The sequence below is a fragment of the Microcaecilia unicolor genome, chromosome 7 (genome assembly GCF_901765095.1).
Source record: "Microcaecilia unicolor chromosome 7, aMicUni1.1, whole genome shotgun sequence".
In the NCBI taxonomy this organism is placed as follows: domain Eukaryota; kingdom Metazoa; phylum Chordata; class Amphibia; order Gymnophiona; family Siphonopidae; genus Microcaecilia; species Microcaecilia unicolor.
The window spans coordinates 16,743,197-16,762,947 of NC_044037.1; the positions used below are offsets into that span (position 1 = coordinate 16,743,197).

The window sequence follows — 19,751 nt, forward strand, 5'->3', positions numbered from 1 at the left end:
CTCTGCTGCTGGTTCCCTTCCTCCTTCCGGGCCGGTACTGTGGCGGCCTGAAGGAACCACGAGCTGCACTCACTCTCCTCTGCAACTCTCACGCTTACGGCGGGCAAAAGAAAAAAACAGCATGAAACCGTGCACGGGGCCGTAGCCGCTGCCGGCTCCCTTCCTCCTCCCTGCCCTCAGGATGTAACTTCCTGTTCTGGAGCAAGAGGAGGAAGGGAGCCGGCAGCGGCACATACAGGGCTACGGCCCCGCGCACGGTTTCATGCTGTTTTTTGTTTTGCAACTACAAGGGTCGGAGAGGAGAAAAGCAAGTGAGATGCCGAAGAAAAAAATAACAAAAGGCTCTGGTGAACCAGTGCAAGCCGGCTCCAACACAACACTGGTCGAAGGTCTCTTAGGATTTTGTCAAGGCTCTTCTCTGTTATTGGGTTAAAAGTGTCCCATATGTCTCTGTCAGGAGGGGATGATTTTATGCTCTCCTGGTTAACTGATTGGAGGCTGGGTGGGATTGTCTGTAAATCCTAGCGGAGAATTTTAATTTTGTTGGCAAAGTATGCAGCAAAATCATTGCAGTTCAGTGCATTACATCTGTTCTTCACTCAGGTTTGACTGGTCTAACTTTATATGATATATTTTATTTTGAACAAGTTCATGCTTTCTAATTGGAATAGCAGTGTGGAGTGGCCTAGTGGCTAGAGCACCAGTCTTGCAATCCAGAGGTGCTGCTCCTTGTGATCTTGGGCAAGTCACTTAACCCTCCATTGTCTCAGGTACAAACTTAGATTGTGAGCCCTCCTGGGACAGAGAAATATCCAGAGAACCTGAATGTAACTCACCTTGAGCTACTACTGAAAAAGGTGTCAGCAAAATCTAAATGAATAAATAAAGATTCTAGAATTCTAAAGAACAACAAGATTCCATGCAGAATTTCAAAGTGTAGCAACATTCCATCTAGAACCCCAAAGAGTAACAAGATTCTTTGGGGTGGAGGAGTGGTCTAGTGGTTAGAGCACTGGTCTTGCAATCCAGAGGTGCTGCTCCTTGTGATCTTGGGCAAGTTACTTAACTTTCCATTGCCTCAGGTACAAACTTAGAGTGTGAGCCCTCCTGGGACAGAGAAATATCCAGAGTACCTGAATGTAACTCACCTTGAGCTACTACTGAAAAAGGTGTGAGCTAAATCTAAATAAATAATTGTTATTTAAGCTACATTAAACCTGAGTTCTACATGAGCTAAAGTAGGATATAAATGTCATAAATAAATAAATTTAAATACAATACAGAGGTGTATGAAAGTAGCACCCAATGTTTTCTGAGGCTTTTTCCTTCAATTTACATTGACTATGTGAACATTTGATCTTATATATATCAACTGAGCATTGTTGAAGTGAAGTTTATCTGATTGCTTCTATACATTACTGCAGAAGGTAGGACTTGGCATTCTGTGCTGTACACACAGGGGCTGATGCTCAAAGCTGTTCCCATATTAACACTTAAGGTGCATGCTAAGGTTATTGTTCACAGCGATTTGGTAAAAGAACCCCTAAAAGTGTGCTTTTGAAACTGCCCTGCTCGTTCTTACGGTTTCTTCCCATTTTTTTTGATCACTTTCATTATTTGGAGTGGGAAGTTAGGATCTCCCTTTTAATATGCATTTTAAAAAACACACATGCACATGTGTAAAATACATGCAAACGTTCACACCTTCTTTGGAGCAGGTGCAAATCTGTGCATTAGTATTTCTGCACTGTTGGGGCTGGATCTGAGTTGCCTATGTTGCCCCTACAGAAGAGAGACAAAACAGGTACCTTTTTTCTATTTCTCACATACGTGTTCTGTGATAAAATTAAGCCCACAACACACATCTGCACGAGCGTAAATTCCACCCTATTATTATTTGTATAATGCTACAAGGCTGACAGAGCAGGGGCGCAGCTAGGTGGGCCACGGGGGCATGGGCCTCCGCAGATTTAGCCCTGCCCCCCTGCTTTCACCCCCCCTGCCGCTGACCCTCCCCCCATCACATTCGACCCCCCTCCCGCCACTGCCAACCCTCCCCCGCCGCTGCCGTCATGCGTGGGAGAAACACAAAGGAATCCTGTTTAGAAGGAATGGATCTACGGAATCTTAGCGGAGATTGGGTGGTGACACCGGTATTTGGAGAGTAAAACTGGTGCAGGGCGGACTTCTACGGTCTGAGCCCTGATCGTGACTGAATAGATATGGAGGGGCTGGAGTGTAAATTTTAAGGGGCTTCGACATTAGCTTCAGAACTTAGTACAAGAATAATGCTGGGCAGACTTCTACGGTCTGTATCCTGAGAATGGCAAAGAGAAATGAAACTCGGGTATATATATATAAAGTATCACATACCATGTAAAATGAGTTTATCTTGTTGGGCAGACTGGAAGGACCGTTCAGGTCTGTATCTGCCGTCATTTACTACGTTACTATGTGTCAAATATGAAAAAATGCAAACGACTGAATAATGACTTCAGAGGATAAAAATAACAAAAGAGAGAAAGGATCCATTCTATGCATACTTTTTTTTTTTTTAATTAAGTCAGAGCATATTGAAAGAATAAAGCATATTGTATTGGAAATAAGGGCAAGAGAGAAGAAACGGGTCAGGGAAAAAGGCAAATCAATGTCGTGAAGGCTCTGGATTATTACTGTTGCATCTGGCACAAATGTGTCATTCTTCCCATCAGATACATCTATTTTTTTTTAAAGATTGTTGTACACGTTTATTATTCCGATTAGCGCGTCTATCGCTCGCGCATTCCGAACTCAGCGCCCTCCGGTGGGAGCCGAAGGATGTCTTCAGACGACGGTTGCATCACCCTCCCGCTTGATTGAGGCACATCGGGACCAACGAGAATCGGGAGAGGGTCCCCGTCTCTCCAATCGGGGACGGAGAGGGGCGGGGTTTCGAGTCCCCAGCCTACGAGTCTGCCTGCCGGGATTGCTGTCTGCGCTGGAAAGTTTGAGGAGGGAAAGCTAGAGGGGGAGGAGGGGACTGTGCTGAGGTTTCAGCCCCTTTTGCCCGTGGCTGCGGGGGGGATCCTAGGCCGGCTGGGGGAGGAGGGAGAAGAGCTGCTTCCTTCCTGCATTCCTTTCCTATCAGCAAAAGGAAAACGAGGAAAACTCCCAGCTGGACTCGGAGGAGAGAAGGCAAAAGACTGGGATGGAGAGCTCCAAAGGAGGAAGTCTATGGTAGGAGTGGGGGAGTGGGTGGGTTGGAGGGAAGCTGGGCTCCCGCTTAGAGATCCGATAGGGAGGAGGGCTCCAGGGCTAGGAGTAAGTGGGGAGAAAGTTGATTGGGGGGGGGGGGGGGTTCTCTTCCTCTCCTTTGTCCCTGGCCCTCCCTTCTCTGGTTTCCGCTTACCCTCCTCCTCTCTCCCTCCTCACTGATCTCGGATCGCTGCTCTCGGTGGAAGTGCCGGTAAGTGTATGGATGTTGGGCTGGGGGGGGAGGGAGCAGCGTGGGATGTGACAAGGGGGTGGGCGGCGTGGGGGGCTGCTCAGGCTGTCACTCTGCGACCCTCGCCTGCCCGATCGCCTTGTGACCCGCTTTCTTCTAATATCTCTGGCTATCCAAGGGGCAAAGCCGTGCAGATCTCACTCTTTGTACAAAGGACGATCGCATTTCCTGGTGCAGCAGCAGCAGAGCCCTTTTGGATTTGCATAATCCCCCTCCCCCCCCCCCCCCCCCCCCCCCCCAGTGTACTGACAGTTTCATGTGTGTTTGCATAAGTAGTGTAGGGTTTTGCATGTCTGTTTGGCATCTCATCAGGACACACGTCAAAGCGGCGATTGACACCTTTTGCTTAGTCCGAGTAGTGCAGAAAACGTCGACTCCTGCCAGAATTTAGCGTTTAGTTGGGGGATTTGTGCGTTTAACTTGTGCGGCCAGATCTGCTCAGCTGCTCATTTTTCCCCCGTTCACCGGTTGACACGAAAACTGGGCTCAATCTTCGGTAAACGTGCTTATGGAATTGCATGGTTAATTGTGATACTTGAAGGCTGGGCCTCAGCTATTTCTTTTCGGATGCCTCGAATTCCAGATCCTAATTTTTGTTCCTGGCTCCTATTCTTGCATTTGCTCTTTATCCCTTTCTCCTGGCGGATTCCTTCTTTGAAGGGCATCATCTCACCATGTTCCTTTTCTCCCTTACCTCCCCCTTTTCCTGACCTCGTTCAATATCTTTTTTTTTTTTTGCCTTCCCAGGGGAGGCCTTTTAAGTCTGATTGAAAGATTTCCCATTGTGCTTTCCAATCTCCATGGAAACTTCCTGCTCAGAAGGAAAGTCTCGGGTTTTTTTTTGTCACACGTTTCACGAAATTCCAATGTTCCTGGACAGGGTGGAGAGCAGAAGCTGAGAACGGGGAGGGAAGAGGTTGAGACTGGAGAGAGGGGTTGCCCTCCCCTCTTCCTGAAAAAAAGAAAACCAAGGCCGTTTAGCTGTTCCTGTTCAATATCAGTGGCACCATTATTAAAACGGATAAGGTTAGTTTGGGTCAGCTGACAAACTTCCTGTTCCCTGGAACTAAAATTTATTTTGTTAAAAAATGTTGCAGACATCCTCTGTTTCACCCTGTAGCTGTCATATTGGGAACTTCCTGTCATGCCTTTTATTCCAGGGTGATATGGGACCCCCCAGGCCCAATCCTATAGTCCCCCATGAACCAGGATCTTTTTTGCAAGGCAGGAAACGCTGGAGCCACTTTATCAGCACTTTGCTCCTGTTTTTGAAGGCCTCTGGGATCCTGAGGAAAACTGTCAGATCCAGTCAAATCCAGAATGTAACTTGTTCTGATTAATTGGTCTGTGGTCTGCTTAATAAGTATTGCATATATTCTGATCTGTACAACAGAAATGCACAGAATATTTTAACTGCTGTTGTAGAAAGTAGATAAATCCACTTCCTTAGTTAGTCTTGCAATTCTGTGCTGTGCCTAGGAAAGCTAGACTTATCTCTAAGGCCTAAAAGGTTGGAGGGGGCCCTGTGCAGGAGATAGGTGATGCTGTCAGTTGTGGCTATCCCATATGGTAAGTCAGCACTAAGCATTGCTACCCTATGCCATCTCTTCTCAGATATATATAAAACCTAGGTCTATAAAGTGCAATCATGAAGGTGGTAAACGAAAGAACAGGACAAGCATGTAAATAATATGTAAATCATAACTCAAAAAAAAAACTCAGAGTATAAACTCACCCAAGTGAGACTACGTAAAACGTTTTATGTCTCTAAGGGTGGACAAGTCTCTCGATCATTGAACCACTTCGCTATTTTTCGACATTTGATATCGTGAGCAAAAAAACCTCAAGTGCTCAAATTATAATATAAATAATATAAGAAAATTACCTAAACATACAAGCCTGTCCTATTAGCTCCCTTGCTGTGAACGCTGAGAGTTTAAGAGGTGGGCCCACCGGCGGTCAGTGTCTGAAGTGGACAGATTTAAAATCACAACTGCGAGTGGACCACCATTATTTAAGCTAAGTGCCTACACACTTTTGAAAATTGTATTAAAAAAGATGTAGAAAGGAGCATACATCTTTATTAAGAACGAAGTGGAGTGCTCCTGTGAGTTCTCACTTAGGTTGTGAGTGAGCTAATAGGACAGGCTTGTATGTTTAGGTAATTTTCTTATTTATATATTACATAGTCTCAGTTGGGTGAGTTTTTTTGAGTTATGATTTACATATTATTTACATGCTTGTCCTGTTCTTTCATTTACCACCTTCGTGATTGCACTTTATAGACCTAGGTTTTATATAAATTGGATTTGATTTACCTATGGTCAAATTTGGGAGTTGGTATTTAGTAGAGCTGGTTTCTCTCTTCTCAGATGCCAGTCTAATCATTAACCACTATTATGTGTTAGGTTCCCCCCCCCTTGGTGTTTTTAGAGGTTGGGGGTGTGCTTGTTGGTGTGTGCGGACAGGGGTGCATGGTGAGTGCTTAAGTTAGTGCTGTACGAAAAAAAGTTTCTGTTGCCATGTTGCTGAAAAGCAAGAATTTTGAGAGGCTTCTCGGGTTGGTGGTGCACATGCAACCCCTGTGGCTTATTAACGCTACACCCATGCGTGGGGAAGGGAGCGCTCGCTGGGGTCTGGGGAAAATGGGAGAGTTTACTTTTCAGCTGGAGTCTGGATGGGGGAGGGAAAGGGTTTGAAGGAATGTAAGGGTATTTTTAATTCCTCAGTGTGCCATAATCTGACGTAGAGGCCTACATAGTGGTGTTCGCCTTCAGTCTGTTCAGAACTCTGCTGCACGTCTCATATTCCGCCAGAACCGATATACTCATATCACCCCTCTCCTCAGGTCACTTCACTGGCTTCCGATCAGATACCGCATTCAATTCAAGCTTCTCCTTCTTACCTACAAATGCACTCAGTCTGCTGCCCCTCACTACCTCTCTACCCTCATCTCCCCTTACGTTCCCGCCCGTAACCTCCGTTCACAGGATAAATCCCTCCTCTCAGTACCCTTCTCCACCACCGCCAACTCCAGGCTCCGCTCATTCTGCCTCGCCTCACCCTATGCTTGGAACAACCTTCCTGAACCCTTACGCCAAGCCCCCTCCCTGCCCGTCTTCAAGTCTTTGCTTAAAGCCCACCTCTTCAATGCTGCGTTCGGCACCTAACCCTTACCGTTCAGTGAATCCAGACTGCCCCAATTTGACTGCCCCTATCGGACCGACCGTTCACTTGTCTATTAGATTGTAAGCTCTTTGAGCAGGGACTGTCTCTCTTTGTTAAATTGTACAGCGCTGCGTAACCCTAGTAGCGCTCTATAAATGTTAAGTAGTAGTAGTAGTATTGGCATTTAAAAATGCATTTATTTTATGGTGGAGGCCCATCATGGTGGCTTGCCAAGGACCCACCAGCGGGCTACTCCTGCCCTGGTTATGTAAAGAGAGCTAATTTTAAAATCTCTGTGCAAGGGCCTTTTTGGTCAGTTCTAATCACCTGTGCACTGCAGATTGCTCGGTAGCTCAGATAAATGATGTGGCTTATAATATTCATGATCCAAGACAGGCAGGTGGCTTAGGCCCAGCCTAAAAATGTGCAGTTTATTTATTTTTTTTTGCATTTGTATCCCACATTTTCCCACCTATTTACAGGCTCAATGTGGCTTACATTGTTCCGTAATGGCGATCGCCATTTCCGGAATGAGAAATACAGAGTTATATTGCATTAAGGTTCGTAGGTGACAGAGCGGGATAATTGAATGGGGGCGCCCATCTCTAAAAGGATGGGGCGGTTAACCTATATTATTGAAACAAGATGGATGTCCATCTTTCGTTTCGATAATACGATCGGGGACGCCCAAATCATGAAATTTAGGTCGACCTTAGATGGCCATCCCCGGTTTTTGGCGATAATGGAAACCAAGGACGCCCATCTCAGTTAGGAGCTAATGTAGCCCTCCCATTAGGGATGCTAATTTGAACAGAAATGTTCAGCGCTGTTGTGTGCAAGTCAGTCTCGAGTCAGTTTTTCTCAGCCTCTTTCAGTCATTATTTGCAAATGCTTTATTTTTGTACTACTGCTAATCATTTCTGTAGCGCTACTAGATGTACACAGCACTGTACACATATGCAGGTACTTTCTCTGTCTCTAGGGGGCTCACAATATAAATTTTTGTTGTACCTGGGGCAATGGAGGGTTAAGTGACTTGCCCAAGGTCACAAGGAGCTGCAGTGGGAATCGAACCCAGGTTGCCAGGATCAAAGCCCACTGCACTAACCATTAGGCCAGTCCTCCGCACCAGGCCACCTCTCTCTAGAAAATATCAATATTAGCATTTGTCTGGAAAGTGCCCTCCAGAGTGGCTGTCTTTTGTGTTCTCTGTCACAAAAGAGAGCGCTACAGAGGGACTAAGCCAGAAAAAAAAACCAACCCTCCTAAAATTAAAATAAAAGGAGAGAAACCACAAGTTGGGATGAGTCAGGGATTTATGCTGCTGGCACATACTTGAAATATTTGAAGATTTCTGGATACTGGGGGTCAGGGGTGCAGACAGTAATTGGCCTGAGCCACAGGCAGGTGGGAGGATAGGAGAGGGATGCTGGGAGACCGTCGCAGGATGGCAGCTGATTGGAGGTCCCAGACAGAGAGGTGATGGGTTTCATGGTTGCCCTTGCTGGTCTCCCCCCCCCCCCCCACCCTTTAGCTGAGAACTCTGTTATAGCAGTGCAGGACATGTGCTGTTAAATATTTATTTTTTTAGCAGTACAGTACAGTGGGATAAACATAAAGGAATCCTGTTCCGAGGGAATGGATCCTCAGAAGCTTAGCTGAGATTAGGTGGCAGAGCCGGTGTTGGGAGGCGAGGATAGTGCTGGGCAGACTTATACGGTCTGTGCCCTGAAAAAGACAGGTACAAATCAAGGTAAGGTATACACAAAAAGTAGCACAAATGAGTTTATCTTGTTGGGCAGACTGGATGGACCGTGCAGGTCTTTTTCTGCCGTCATCTACTATGTTATATTTTTTGCTTCAAGTGACTTTTAAAAAAGTAAATTTATCACCAGGTTTTTCTCATGTGCACAGCCGTACTGTACGTCAGATGGTGTGGTTGGGGGTGGGGAATGGGAGGGTTTACAATTAAGAAGTCACTGTGCCAGATCCGGTGGTGGGAGGCGGGACTGATGGTTGGGAGGCGGGGAATAGTGCTGGGCAGACTTATACGGTCTGTGCCAGAGCTGGTGGTGGGAGGCGGGGATAGTGCTGGGCAGACATACGGTCTGTGCCAGAGCCGGTGGTGGGAGGCGGGGCTGGTGGTTGGGAGGCGGGGATAGTGCTGGGCAGACTTATACGGTCTGTGCCAGAGCCGGTGGTGGGAGGCGGGGCTGGTGGTTGGGAGGCGGGGATAGTACTGGGTGGACTTATACGGTCTGTGCCCTGAAAAAGACAGGTACAAATCAAGGTAAGGTATACACAAAAAGTAGCAAATATGAGTTATCTTGTTGGGCAGACTGGGTGGACCGTGCAGGTCTTTTTCTGCCGTCATCGACTGTGTTACATCTTATGTTACCTTAGTCCGTCCTTGTATTTCAGGATGGCACCTTTTCTGGCTCATTTATCCCCTGCTGGACCTTGTTGGACAGGTGACTCCACATAATTGCCATGTGATGCAGTGTTTAGAGCTGGGTCAGGGCTGGCCAGGAAATTATCTTTGATCGCATGTTCCCCCCCCACCCCCCCCACTGCCTTAGATTTGCTCTTTTCAGGGCAGATGTTATTCTTTTTATAAAGAGGCACACTTTTCAATCTGCTTGCCTTTTGTAGTGTATTCTCCGCTGGCTAGCCTGCAACTACTTATGTGCTTGTAAAAATGGATTGTTCAGCTCTGGCTGGTTGACATCTGTCCGATGACATCCAGTTTACTGCTGGGTGACAAAATGAGCAGGCAAACAGCTGGGCCTTCATAATCCATTTATTTAGGAGTCAATTCAGAGCAGGGTCAGGAAGAGCACCTGTGGTAATTGAAGAGAAACAGCCTGGAAGTCCTGGAGAAGGGAGGTTGGAAGGGACTTCCAGCAGCATAGAAAAGCTTTGGAGTTACTGGGAGGAGTGGGGGGAACTGGGTTCAATTCCTGCTGCAGCTCCTTGTGACTCTGGGCAAGTCACTTAACCTTCTATTGCCCCAGGTACAAAATAAGTAGCTGTATATACTATGGAAACTGCTTTGAATGTAGTTGCAAAAACCACAGAAAGGCGGTATATCAAGTCCCAGTTCCCTTTCCCTATTTGAGATTCTAAATGGAATGTTAATGTTGCTATTCCACTAGCAACATTCCATGTAGAAGTCGGCCCTTGCAGATCAGCAACGCGGCCGCGCAGGCTTCTGTTTCTGTGAGTCTGACGTGCAGGACGTCAGACTCACAGAAACAGAAGCCTGGGGAGCCGCATTGGTGATCTGCAAGGGCCGACTTCTACATGGAATGTTGCCAGTGGAGGAGTACCCTAGTGGTTAGTGCAGTGGACTTTGATCCTGGGGAACTGAGTTCATTCCCACTGCAACTCCTTGTGACTCTGAGCAAGTCACTTAACCCTCTATTGCCCCAGGTACAAATAAGTAGCTGTATAACCTATGTAAACCACTTTGAATGTAGTTGCAAAACCCACAGACAGGCGGTATGTCAAGTCCCATTTCCCATGTTTGCAGAGGGTTCCCCTTTGGCCTTGCTTTTCTGCTTGCCTGCTCTGGGACTGTGTGCTGTTTACTACTACTACTTAACATTTCTAGAGCGCTACTAGGGTTACGCAGCACTGTACAGTTTAATAAAAAAGGACAGTCCTTGCTCAAAAGAGCTTACAATCTAATGGGCGAAATGTCAAGTGTCAAGTTGGGGCAGTCTAGATTTCCTGAATAGGGGTGTAGTGGTTAGGTGCCGAAGGCGACATTGAAGAGGTGGGCTTTGAGCAAGACTTTGAAGATGGGCAGGGAGGGGGCCTGGCGTAGGGGCTCAGGGAGTTTATTCCAAGCATGGGGTGAGGCAAGGCAGAAAGGGCGGAGCCTGGAGTTGGCGGTGGTGGAGAAGGGTACTGACAGGAGGGATTTGTCTTGTGAGCGGAGGTTACGGGTAGGAACGTAAGGGGAGATGAGGGTAGAGAGGTAAGGAGGGGCTGCAGATCGAGTGCATTTGTAGGTTAATAGGAGAAGCTTGAACTGTTTCCGATGGGATATTGGGAGACAGATGGGGCGAGGAAGCTGGAAAAGGGTCACTGGGGCAGAGAGAAGAACAGAGAACTAATTTCTTGGATATGTTTCGTAATGAGAGTTTGGAGTTAATGCCTTTCTGCCAGCGATATGTGTATTGTATGTATTTATTTTATATTTAATAGACTGCAAGTGATCCCTGAGGTGACTGTGCGGCGTACAGGTACTTCGCACTGTCCCTAATGGGCTCGCAATGTACCCGAGTCAACGGAGCTGCAGAGTCCCCAGGATCTCAACCCACTGCTAAGTCATACAGGCCCAAGTTAGCTGGTCAAGATGAGCTGCTCGGATGTTTGCCTACAGATTGTTTGGGGAGGGTGGCCTAGGGATCAGAGGAACTGTTGTCCTTTCGTGGCTTTCCCTAGTGACTCAGGTTTACCTAACCGGTCTGGGTTCCGTTGTTGAACTTTCACTGGCCCTTTGTTTTGCTCTGAACGTCTTTTCCCATGGGGTAGGGGGGAGCAAAGAGATGCGGGCACTGTGCCTTGAATTTGAGTGACAGTTGTACCTTCCTGTTCACTCCCTGCAGACAGTGCAAAAAGTGAAACTGGAAAGCACAGCAGATTCCAGTCTCTGTGGGCTTTAGGGTTGACCGGTAATGATCACAAGATCGTGTCGTGCAAGTAAATACATTGCATTACTACCTGCGTTTTTTTTTTTTCCCTTTTGTTTCTGTCTGTGAAGTGACTCAGTCCTTCTGGTATGAAGGTGAACTTCACTGGCTTATTTTCCGTGCACCTGCTGGATGCCACACCCAAGAATTCACCTGCACCAGAGTTGGCAGTGGTTTGAAACTGTACAATCCTCATGGCGTGTGCATCTGCCAGATGCATGGAAACATCAGAGCCAGATGTTCATCCTGCCCTTTGCCATGGGGCTCAGACTAATGTATCGGTGAGAAACATGAGATGTGTAAACACTGCTTTGTTCCACAAAGGAGCAAGCTTTATAGAGTTTATTTATTTTATTTGTTGCATTTGTACCCCACATTTTCCCATCTCTTTGCAGGCTCAATGTGGCTTACGTAGTACCGTCAGGTGTTAGCCACCTCCGGCGATGAAACAAATACAGAGTGATGTTGTTACAGAACACTGGAGAATCGAGAGAAAAGTGATATATTGCTCATTGCAGGTTATGGCTTCGTTGTGTTGCTGAGTTCAGTTACTTAAGTTGGATCGGTAGTGTATGCCTTTTTGAACAGATCGGTCTTTAGTGATTTCCGGAAATTGAGGTGATCCTGCGTTGTCTTTATGGCTTTCGGTAATGCGTTCCATAGTTGCGTGCTTCTATTGGAGAAGCTGGATCCGTAAATTGATTTGTACTTGAGTCCCTTGCAGCTAGGGTGGTGAAGATTTAGGTATGTTCGTGATGTTCTAATTGTGTTTCTGGTTGGTAGGTCTATGAGATCAGCCAAATAACTCGGGGCATCGCCATAGATAATCTTGTGGACCGGGGCGCAGATTTTGAAAGTAATACGTTCTTTGATTGGGAGCCAATGCAGTTTTTCTCGTAGGGGTTAGGCGCTGTCAAATCAGTTAGAAAATAAGGGCTGGTTAGGGTCCTGTCCCATAGTCTAAGACAGTGTTTCCCAAGTTCTGCCCTTCTGATTCTGAAAATAACCCGATATGCAAATTGATATTGTCATAGGTAAAATATTTTTTCAACCGCATTCATTATGGATTTCCTGATGGCCAGACTGGTCGCAGTCCTTGAGGGCCTGATACTGAAGCCTCTGGCCTAAGATGGTAGTAGTAGTAGATATATTTAGAGAGGGAAATGAGGGGAAGGGGCATAAGATGAAGGGTGAGCCAAGATAGCTGCACTGATGGAGGGAAGTCTTAGCCTGGAGGAGTCTTCCGATGTATCTGGGCCAGATTCACTAAGAACTTGTAGACTCAATGGGAAAAACCCTTTAGTTCAACTGGCACCTTGTGAAAGGAGAGGGTTTTGAGTGGTAGGTAAAGACGGAGGGTCAGGGCTGTGTGTTGGCTGCCAGATTACCTGCATTTTTAAAGCGTGACCAAAAGGCTACCCTGGCATTTGGCCGTGTGATGCATTTTGAGAGATGTTGGAAATTCCACTGTCCACCAGAGTCAAAGTTCAGAAAGCGAAGACTCGCCAAGAGTCTGTTTGCATTGGGTCGAAGACTGCAGGTGTGTTTGCACTAGTTCTGAAAGTGAAAGTATGTGTGTACTTTAAACTCCGGTGTATTTCCATATTTGCTGTACCGCCCTTTATAGTAGCAATGTCAGAGTGATTTTACGCATTAAAAATATTAATTTGCCCGTTAGGGCTTGCAATAAGGGTTTACACAGCATTATGAGAGCCGAAACACATTTCACACGGTTACTTTGCCCTTACGTAGCTCACAATGAGGGCAAGAACACAAGGGTGAGCAAACAACTTTAGGTCCCTACACAAAGGAACAGAGTATGCAACATTAACCACACTACAGTGATACACAGTAAAGCAGGAGGAGTTGAACCTCAGTCCCCTGTAATTCTAGCCCCCCCCCCCCCCCCCAGCTTTGTTTTTGTTATCCTTTTTTGCTAACAAAGATATTTTCAAATAAATTTGATGCTGCTTTTAACTCCTAACCCTTACTCACTTGTTCAGAACCCTTATTTTATCATCCTCACTTTAATATTCCCTTATCTCTTATTTGTCCTGTTTGTCTGTCCTAATTAGATTGTAAGCTCTGTCAAGCAGGGACTCTCTCTTCATGTTCAAGTGTACAGCACTGCGTACGTCTAGTAGCGCTTTAGTAATGATAAGTAGTAGTCTTTGGGATTCCGGAATCTTGCTACTCTTTGGGATTCCACACAGAATCTTGCTACTATGGGATTCCGGAATCTTGCTGTTCTTTGGGATTCTGCATGGAATCTTGCTACTTTCTGGGATTCCGGAATCTTGCTATTATTTTGGATTCTACATGGAATCTTGCTACTCTTTGTCCTTATTGCTTATTTGTCCTGTTTGTCTGTCCTAATTAGATTGTAAGCTCTGTCGAGCAGGGACTGTCTCTTCATGTTCAAGTGTACAGTGCTGCGTACGTCTAGTAGCGCTATAGAAATGATAAGTAGTAGTAGTAGTCTTGAAATGTGAAGCAGTTTATTGAAACTTTCTAGACAGAAAGAAGACAGTTATTGGTAATATAACTGTTGGTTGCTGCAATTTTAGCGGTGTGATAAGCACTATTTGACTACCAGTTAGCGAGATATATGTAGCTGTCAGTAATCACTAGTAGATACAAGGTTTAGGAAGTGGGTGTGAGGCTTTTACTGATCAGATAAAGGGGTAACCAAAAAAGTTAAGAACCCCTGTTGAGTGAATTGGGGGGACATGTGTGTTGATGGGGGGAGGGAGGGAGGGAGGGAGGGGAGGTCATAAGGGAGAGAGAGGAGGTGTTGGGGAGGTTGTCCTGAAGAAACCACAGGGCAAAAGATGTTGAGGAGTTTGAAGTGTTGGGGGGGTAGTGGGAGGGGTAAATAAATAATAACAATTTCACCAGTTCGATATGGTTATGTATTAATGAGAAAGGTTAAGAAGACTAAAGTCGAGGCAAATGTGCAGGATGTATTTGCGTTATGCTTTTATAATTCATATATCATTTGCCCATGTTTATTGTCATGATTGGAAAACATTTTGTATGAAGGATGTTAAAAGTATAATAATATAAAAAAATATATAAAGATAAGTTGACTGACTTGGGGGGAGGGGGGTGTTTCAGATGGATAAAACACTTTTTTACCCAAGTAAATTACTCTGAAAATTGTCTAGATTTCATGCCAGGAGCTTGACAGTAATCTATCTGTACAGAGAAAACAGTTCAGATTTATTTATATTTCTTGGTATGATATAGCAGCTGTAGAACCTGCTCTCTCACCCACTTGATACCTCACTGATTACTGTCTTAATTAAGAAGTAATTTAGTGCAAGTATGTACAGGCTGTGTTGATAGAGAAGCCAGAAATTTTCTTTATTAGTTTTGCAATTCTGAGAAAGTGGCTTCAGAGTCACGGGGTGTGTCTTTTGGGTGGTGGAAAAAATTCACAGATCTTCAGATGATACAATAATAAATTTATGTGGGAAATGTGTGAGAGTCCAGGAAGATAACTTTCTCTCTTGACCGGTCAAGTAGCACCTCGGGGCTTTTGGAGAATGGTGAGATCTGACAGTGGGATACTTTTAGCTTTCCGAGAGCACCTACTCTGGGACTTCAGAACCTGACCCAAAAGTTGGCCCAGAGAGTATAGTGTTGAGGTATTTCATAGTAACATAGTAACATAGTAGATGACGCCAGAAAAAGACCTGCATGGTCCATCCAGTCTGCCCAACAAGATAAACTCATATGCGTATACCTTACCTTGATTTGTACCTGCCTTTTTCAGGGCACAGACCGTACAAGTCTGCCCAGCAGTATTTCCCGCCTCCCAACCACCAGTCCCGCCTCCATCACTGGCTCTGGCACAGACCGTATAAGTCTGCCCTCCACTATCCTCGCCTCCCAACCACCAACCTCTCTTCCCCCACCTGCTCCGCCACCCAATTTCGGCTAAGCTTCACTACCTAGGGTTGTTTAGCCCTGTGGTTTCGCAGGAGCTGAAAATACTTCGTACTGTTTGGAGCACCATTGTAGGTGCTATAGCCCAGGTTGATCGTTGACCTTTGCTGGAAACGGTATGAAGTATTGTGGTTCTTTGGGCTGAAAAGGCACCAGAGGGGGACAAGTCAAGATTCTGGCTTATGTTATGAAGCAAGGTTCAACATGGCTATATTATTGAGATTCTTCCAAATATCGCATGGCTGTAGTGCTTTCTGGTTTTATCATATTCCTTGGCTTTCTGTCCTTCTTTGTTGTTGTTGTTGTTTTTTTCTGCCGTATTTCAACATTTTTTAAAGTAGGCAAGCATGTTTTTATGGCAACTGTCTGCTTTTAAAAATGTTTCCTCTCATCCAAGTACTGAACGACTCAATCCTGCTTGGCTTTTGCGATCAGATAAGAACAAATGTATTCAAGATCGATGTTGGTGAGATGGATCTTTCTTTGGAAGCCAGATAAGTTGAAATATTTTGGAATTCTTATTAATTGGAGCCTAAAATATATATATGGCTAAATTATAATTTTGATCTTTGCTTAGGATCTATTTAAAATAAATTGACCCTCTGGGATGAATTACAGTTTTCTGTGAGGTAGCGGGTAGAAATGAAAAAGATGGCGATTGGCCCAAGAGTTAACTATCTCTGTTGCAGACAGTAGTTGCCCATTCGTAAATGACTTTCATTAGACTTAAGGCATTAACAGATTTATTTGACGACCGAAAGAAACCCAAGGGTGATGATTAAACTGCTACCGATATCAACTATTTCAGGAAGGATAGGCTTGCCCGGTTTTGAATTGTTATTTTGGTCATACACAGAAATACATCCATTGAGGTGGTCTTAGAACCTAGAGGGATGGCATCCTGGGAAGAGCTAGAAAAGAGACATTATTGAACAAACCAATATATTTCCTTTTAGTTGTTCTCAAAAAGCGAGAGCATTGGTTGAGTGAACCATCCTATCCTATTTGTTAGCGTCAGAAGGGTCTCTGATGTGCATGGCTGTGTCGTGAAGACTAGAAAGAGCAGCAGGACCTCAAGATGGAGCACACCAGCAGTCGCACAGAACCTGGGTGGAGCAATAAGTCCCTTCTGCCTCCACAACAGGCGTATGCAGTGTTTGCAAGCTCTCCATTTTTGGGGGACTGGATTGACCAAGAGAACTGTACTTGCAAACCAGGCTAGATGCATTTTATAGAACATCTAAGGACGTGTTGATTATCGTATTTAAACAAAAAAAACAGCACCACGGGCCTTTTAAAAATGGAACACAGTTCTTTAATGAATGAGCCTTGACAAAAAGACCCGACACGGGCCGTGTTTCGGTGACTAGCACCTGCGTCAGGGGTCACAGTGATGACGTGGACAACTCGGGGAATAACTCGAATATATTCCTCTACAATATATTATTCCTTGCCCCACGTCTCATATAGTAAAAGCTACAAAGCACCAAGGCACTTTCACTTTCTGTATCCATTTGGATAAGGAATAATATATTGTAGAGGAATATATTCGAGTTATTCCCCAAGTTTTCCACGTCATCACTGTGACCCCTGACGCAGGTGCTAGTCACCGAAACACGGCCCGTGTCGGGTCTTTTTGTCAAGGCTCATTCATTAAAGAACTGTGTTCCATTTTTAAAGGCCCGTGGTGCTGTTTTTTTTGTTTGGACTTTAGTTTGTACTTCGTTCCCTCTCTTTTGTTATATCCGATTATCGTATTTAAAAAATGTGCTCAGTTGTCAGGATGCTGGGGAAACTATCACCTACTGGACAATGCAAACCTGTGTTTTGGAAGAGCCAGGTAGATAGAAATGTTCATTGGATTGGACAGTGGGTTCCAGTACATAGCTAGTTCCATACATTTGCAGTGTTGTGGCAGAAATACTGTTTATGTGGTAATGTTAGTCAGTCACATGTGAAAAGGCTTAGACTTGAGCACTTTTCCTGAATACATGTTATCTTTAACGGTGAAGAGTTGGGAGCTTGGCTTGCTGCCCAGGGGTAGATAAGCAGGTACAAAAAATGCAAGATAAGGTGAAAATATGTATGTAATATGCTTTTGAAACAAGATGCCCTTTGTTGGGGAAACAAAAACATAGTTGTCAAACCACATTCTGAGGGACTCGACACGAGCTGTGTTTCGGTGTGGTTGCCTTCATCGGAACTCCATAGAATGAAACATTCCTAAGAATCTAACAATCCCAAATAAAAATCCTGTGTGTTTGAAAATAGCCACAGAGCCGTTAGACACCAATTGCAATCGTCTTTCAGTTTAAGGTAATGAGAGCTGTAGATTAGTGCGGTTGGTGTCACCTTAACTGGAAGACGATTACAGTTGGTATCTTACTGTAACTGCTTTGTGGCTATTTTCAAACACTTAGGATCTACACAGATTTTTGTTGTTTGTGGTTGGTGGGTTCTTAGGAAAGTTTCTATGTTTCGTTCTATATCCAACTTTTTGGGGCACAAGGTCTTTGTTCTATGGACTCCTGATGCAGGCAACCACACCGAGACACAGCCTTAACGAGTCCCTCAGAATGTGATGGTTTGACGACCTTGGGTTTTTTTCCCCCCGATAAAGGAAGCCTTTTTCATTGGATTTTCTTTTCTGTTTGGTCTCATCTACTGGACTTTGTTTTCTGAACTGTGGGGAATTTGTTCTTCTCTGCCTGTTATTTGTTGTTGGTTCTGAATACCCACTAAAAACAAAACAACCTTCAATTAAATCTAGATCTAGTAGGTGCCAGAGGCATTACAGAAGCTAGGGACATGTATTCATTAATGCACCTTCTGTTGATTTAGTGTTCCTTAATTGTGAACTTCTGAAAAAAGTCAAACAAATTTAAATTTTGGCCTGGGCACATCCATAAGGGAAGCCCGACAGAACTTGGTGATGAAGTAGTGTACTGGATTTGAGGAGTGGCCTAGTGGTTAGGGTGGTAGACTTTGCTCCTGGGGAACTGAGGAACTGAGTTCGATTCCCACTTCAGGCACAGGCAGCTCCTTGTGACTCTGGGCAAGTCACTTAACCGTCCATTGCCCCATGTAAGCTGCCTTGAGCCTGCCACGAGTGGGAAAGCGCAGGGTACAAATGTAACAAAAATAAAATAGATACTATTGGAGATTCTACATGGAATGTTGCTACTATTGGAGATTCTACATGGAATGTTGCTATTCCACTAGCAACATTCCATGTAGAAGCCTGCGCGGCCACATTGGTGATCTGCAAGGGCCGACTTCTACATGGAATGTTGCTAGTGGAATAGCAACATTCCATGTAGAATCTCAAATAGTAGCAACAGTGGAGGAGTGGCCTAGTGGTTAGGGTGGTGGACTTTGGTCCTGGGGAACTGAGGAACTGAGTTTGATTCCCACTTCAGGCACAGGCAGCTCCTTGTGACTCTGGGCAAGTCACTTAACCCTGCATTGCCCCATGTAAGCCGCATTGAGCCTGCCATGAGTGGGAAAGCGCAGGGTACAAATGTAATAAAAATAAAATAGATACTATTGGAGATTCTACATGGAATGTTGCTACTATTGGAGATTCTACATGGAATGTTGCTATTCCACTAGCAACATTCCATGTAGAAGGCTGCGCAGGCTTCTGTTTCTGTGAGTCTGACGTCCTGCACGTACATGCAGGACGTCAGACTCACAGAAGCAGAAGCCTGTGCCGCCACATTGGTGATCTGCAAGGGCCGACTTCTACATGGAATGTTGCTAGTGGAATAGCAACATTCCATGTAGAATCTCAAATAGTAGCAACAGTGGAGGAGTGGCCTAGTGGTTAGGGTGGTGGACTCTGGTCCTGGGGAACAGAGTTCGATTCCCATTTCAGGCACAGGCAGCTCCTTGTGACTCTGGGCAAGTCACTTAACCCTCCATTGCCCCATGTAAGCCGCCTTGAGCCTGCCACGAGTGGGGAAAGCGCGGGGTACAAATGTAACAAAATAAAAATATTTCTAATCCTGCTAGCCAGCTGGGCTAGAAGGTTTAGAAAATGGTAGAATCTCTGTTTTGGGAAGAGGTAGGGAGAAGGGGGACAAATGGCATTTAAAGATCAAATTGACCCATCTAGTCTGCTCAGTTGTGATTTCTTTTGTGTCATGAAAACTGTAGTGACTCACACAGGTGTCAAGCATCCGTTTGCAGAGATTTCCAATTGTTGGGTCGTGTGTATCTGGTGTGACATGGCACTGGCCTATCTACTTGGGCATTTTATTCATTTTTCATTGTGGTTTCCTCCTATTTAACTTCCTGTTCTGGTTCCGCGGGCACTGTCTCATGTTTGCATCCATGATGGGAAGATTATCAAACATGCGTGGGATAAACATAAAGGAATCCTGTTCCGAGGGAATGGATCCGCAGAAGCTTAGCTGAGATTAGGTGGCAGAGCCGGTGATGGGAGG

General features: G+C 45.2%; 1 protein-coding gene across 4 annotated transcripts in view; it reads left to right on the plus strand.

The window, feature by feature from the left end:
* Positions 1-3,031: 3,031 nt before the first annotated feature.
* Positions 3,032-19,751, plus strand: part of LOC115473716 (angiomotin-like) — a 125,534-nt gene continuing 108,814 nt past the window's right edge. For 2 of the 4 annotated variants that reach the window (XM_030208762.1, XM_030208765.1), the window contains exon 1: positions 3,032-3,216. The gene's annotated coding sequence lies outside the window, so the exon portion shown is untranslated. Of the gene's footprint in view, positions 3,217-3,389; positions 3,446-9,966; positions 9,978-12,862; positions 12,868-19,751 lie in introns of those variants that run through there. The other 2 variants (XM_030208763.1, XM_030208764.1) reach the window with 2 other exon arrangements.